The 4,914-nt window shown below is 34.8% G+C and overlaps 1 protein-coding gene across 2 annotated transcripts in view; it reads right to left on the bottom strand.

Annotated features, from left to right (window-relative positions):
* The window catches only part of LOC138715033 (PTB domain-containing engulfment adapter protein 1-like), a 69,453-nt gene extending 65,331 nt beyond the window's left edge, over positions 1–4,122 (bottom strand). For both annotated transcript variants that reach the window (XM_069847453.1, XM_069847451.1), the window contains exon 1: positions 3,967–4,122. The gene's annotated coding sequence lies outside the window, so the exon portion shown is untranslated. The remainder of the gene's footprint in view (positions 1–3,966) is intronic.
* Positions 4,123–4,914: the final 792 nt, after the last annotated feature.

The raw sequence follows: 4,914 nt of genomic DNA on the forward strand, positions 1-4,914 counted from the left end.
AAATAACCTAAGATGTTGATAAAGAGTCGTAAAATAACCTACTAAAAATAATTACGAGTATATTCATGAGCAGGCTTAAGATAAGATGTGTAATTCCTAAGTTATTGATTGTTGTCAGCTTGCCGATGATAATACATCCATATTAATTTTTTTTTACTTACTTTTTATACTTTATAAAGTACATATAGGCTACTCGTATTAAAACAATTATATTTTGTGAGGGGGGGTAGAAGTTATCCCTGGCAGGGATGTTGATATGAATTTATGAGAGGGGGATAACTTTCCAACAGGGAGGAAAATCCCCCTCATCCCACCGTTAATTCGCATCCTGCAAGAAGGCACCACTTATGAGGCAACTTGGCCAGGAGATAATGGGTAGGGTGGCCAGTACTTTTCCCCCTCCATTGTATACATCGCCGCTACATATTACACTAGTCAGACTTCAGATGCATACAAACAATTTGTTCTTCCTCGGACACATCGTCAAGTGAGATTTACTAAAAATTGCAAAATATGCAGGATATACAAACTAAAAATAAAATATGCACTCTTAAAAAAAACTTAGGTCTACTTTATTTTACGATATTTACTATTACGACGGTTTTTTTGTATCATAAATAAGAATACTGCGACACGATCAGCTGTTGAAGTTGCGTTCCTCTAATCCACAGTTTAATCAGTAAATTTCTGGCACATTTTTCGTTAGGCATCGTTGAAAACATGAAATCAAAATTGATAATTTTCCTATGGCTAAGCCGTTCTCATAATTATTTATGTATTAATGGAGGTAAGTAGTTTTTAATAGTTGAGGACGAGTTTGCGCCTGAGCGATAGCGAGACTAACAAAGTGAACTTGACTCACGAATTGCATAATGTTTTTTCCACATTTTACGCAATAATTTTTTTTCCCCTTTTCATTTTACATGATTTAATCCGATCTGGTAGGAAGGTCGTCGAGTTTCGAGTATTCTTCTATTTGTTGCTATGTTACTGTTGAAAGAAACTTTATTTCCACTTACTTCCCTATAGAAGCAATGCGACTTACGTCCCATCGTCAATAGCAACCAAAACTCACGGTAAAATCCATTTACTTCCCTAAAAACAAGCTAATAACAGCATATGTACTTACGGGAGTGGAAAAAATACAATAAACTCTACACACCGTAGAAGTTTCTCAGACTTGTCACCATAATAAAATGAAATTCTGTTTTGCCACATTGGCAAGTAGAAAACCGCAACTTGCATTATCGTGCCTCTATTGTTGACAGGCGGCGAAAATTAAAGTTTAGCGAGCGCAGTCTCAATATTTCCAGTAACTTCCGCGCCGACCATCTTGCAGTTTTCGTGACAACTGTCAAAATCTCATGCACGTGACAAGTAAACTTTCATCTACCTTAACCATTGGCGGAGTTATGGGGGGGGGCATGGGGGCACTGCACCCCTATTTTTGTCTGAACTCTCTTATTAACGTTAGGAAATATTTAATTCAAAAAAAATATTTTTGACTTTTGTTTATAACTAAGTTTCTATACTTAAATTAATGAATTAATGTCTTCAGATCATGTGTCTGGACTATAATATTTATTTTAAATTTCTGGATGTATAAGAATTTCTATACCTCATTGGAGGAATGGAAGCACTGTAATGTTTCTTTTGTAACAGCTTGTACTCATGCGTTAGAAGTCTGCAGGTGTTCAGGCCGCCACTTGGAGAAATATAAATAACATACTGCACAAGACAGAAAAAAGAAAAATGATCCCGGTATAATGTGTAAACTTAAAGACGAGATTAAATAAAATAATTAAAGTTTACATTAATATGATATCTTCAGGAAGGTAAACTTCATATAAAAGCGTTTCTGTTATCACTGTTACGTGGTTTTATTGATGTATGCATGTGTTTCTGTACCAGAGAGAAAAAGAGAGAGATTATTTTAAGTTATGCCCTATTATAATTTGTAGTAGACCTACAGTTCAAGCCCTATACAAATCTGTCCAAAACATCGCGGATATGGATGTAACACTGTAAGAAACATGTCCCCGAAAATACCTTTATTAAATTATCATATTTCGATATAATGTACCACAGTCAAGCTATAAAAGGGGGAGGAGGTAAATGATGTCCCCCGTAACTCCGTTATATGGGGATTCTATGATTTTGCTTTGCCCCCCCCCCCCCCCAATGAAACTTCTCTCTCCGCCTATGATCTTAACGTCCCAATATTATACATTTACACGGAGTCCGCAATCCATTTAATTATGGAGTGCATTGTTGAATGCCGCTGATATACACAATGATTCGCCGACAACAGTGTACTCTGCAGGTTGTCAGATTGTAATAAATAAAATATAACTACTATAATGTGTTTCAATGTCTGCCTTTCTTCTGTATTTAATTTTTTTTAATTTTCCGTAGGCCTATTCTTAATCTTGGTTTAAGCACCAGATTGCTAAACAACTAAAATAGGCTTTTATATGCACTAAAAGCTGACAACTGTATTTTAATATGATTTGTAATTGTAACTAAGGAATAAAACGTGCAAATATGCTAAAATCATCCCCCTAATCCCGAAATAACGCAACATAAGACATCAGTCCCACGTGTGATGCGTAGCAAGATCGAAGATTCAATTTAATGGGAAAAGCATGCAAATTAGGAGAACGTACAATATCAATCGTAAACTGTGGCAACCTTAGATACGTACTTACTGACTGCATTTGCGATTCCTACTTGCAGCTCTCATTAAAACGAGATGCAAGTAATGGAAATGAAAATTTGATCTGTGATAGCAGTATTCAAGACCACAAATGCAACGAAGGAGAAAAAATTAGGAATAAATACATATAATGAAAACAAATAACCGTATTCCATGGCCGTATAAATTCAGACGAAAATCGTTTGCATAATTGTAATTACAAAATATAACTTTTCAATACAACGACGCACCGACATATTTTGAACAGAGGTATGCAACAGTGTTGTTCTGCAGTGAAGACAGGTGACCATTTTTCCTACAAAACGTGTCTTTACATCTATACGGAACTTTACCCATTAGTTGTACTACGAACTGTAAGGTACCGGTAACATAACTTGTTTCAGACAAGGCAAGTTTGGACGAGATTACTAACTTTAGTCATCGCAGATCCGTCAGTTCCTGTTAAACTTCATAAAGCACTTGTCTAGGTAGTCGGAAACAAATTTAATGCAATTACATTTTACAAAACTTTACGAAACTTTAGACACAGAAAATCTATTGGACGCATTAAAGAATTAGAATTATTTTTTCCAACAAAAGAGAGTTTTAACATTTCCTAACGCCACAAATTTGTAGCAGTCTCATTGTAAATGCTTCTGTCGTGGTTTCACGAACCGCAGTTTGAAAACCACTTTTACGATAACGAACCTAAGAAAGTATGTGGAACTAGCTAGTATTGTCAGAGTCAAAATAAAAGAATTCATACTTCCACATCACGGCTAACACTGGTGATCTGGCAATCATTTCTAAATCTTGTGCTCATAAATGGAATTTGAACTTCGATTAAGTTTACAGACCAAAATTTCCTCTCGCTACAGGTTTGGTAAACATTCACGAACTTGTAAATTTTAATTAATCCATCAACAATGTCATAGTTAAAATTTGACAAAGTATGGGGGAGGTACAAAGGCATATTTTCTTAGATTTGTGTGTTCATAAATTACCTGAATTACAATTAATTGATTGTAACAAGACACGAATTTGGTTTCCCACGACGCAGGTATTAAAATGACCTCAGCTTCTTTGTTTATGTAACAACGCAGCTCAAGATGGGAAAAGGAGACTACAAAGTGACAGCGAAACCTAGAAAATTCCTTTGCAGTTCCCGAGAACTGTGTACCTTTCCGCATAGTCGAATTATTGTTTGTACTGAAACTTGAAGTACACATCACAACTCACATAGCATTTAAAAAGTAGAAAAATGTGCCTACCAGCAATGTAACGGAGTTCTGGAAGCTCTGGAACGTCACTCACCCAACCCTGGCCTCCTGCGGCACTGATCCACGGCCCACTCCTTCCTCTTGCACTAAATTACAAAGGCACCGCACTGCCATCTAGCGGCTTAGAGAGTAACTACACTCAATTACTTCATGGCCTAATTTGCTGATTATACTATACGTTCCACAAATATTTTAAGTCAGTTAATAGAATTTACATTTTGATAAAGTATACATGTTCTCTAGATGGCATATATTTATAACTAAGACAATAATTATAATACTATTAATCACAGATATTGGTAGAATGAGTTGCAGGCATTTCAAACAATATTTCAGATATGAAATGTCGGATACTTATTCCAACGATATTGTTTATTATTAACGACATTCGTTCTTAATCGTTCCTGATTACTTTCAATGTTAGATATTCCTTTAATATCATATTACAATTTAGTTTCACAGGTTAATAAATTTGACAGCTAAATGAGTCGTATTATCTGCCATCTAGTATCTCCAATGTTGAATGTAGAATGCATTGAAGGGATATTCCTAGTAGATAGCAGCACGTCCTATATATAAAGCTCCTCTTAAAACATAGTACTGTAGCTAATAAAACAATTTACGTTCATTAATAAAAATTGGTATAGCGTTCTTATATGTAATTTTGCACTATGCCCAGACATATAAAATGAGTTGTCAGTTGCGTATCACGAGTTTTGTTTAATATAGTTATCGAAATACGGTTTCTCGAGGGATATTAGAATACAGAAATACTCAAATGTTATAACATGTTAATCAGTTACAAAACTAAATCGAATATTATATATTCTCTACCTAAGATATAATTATAGATTCTTATTGATAAATAAAGAAACTGTATTGTGATAAAAAATAAATAAATAAAAAGTATTACAAATGATATTTGCTTCAGGCAGCCTC

This window comes from Periplaneta americana, chromosome 15, assembly GCF_040183065.1.
Source record: "Periplaneta americana isolate PAMFEO1 chromosome 15, P.americana_PAMFEO1_priV1, whole genome shotgun sequence".
NCBI lineage: Eukaryota > Metazoa > Arthropoda > Insecta > Blattodea > Blattidae > Periplaneta > Periplaneta americana.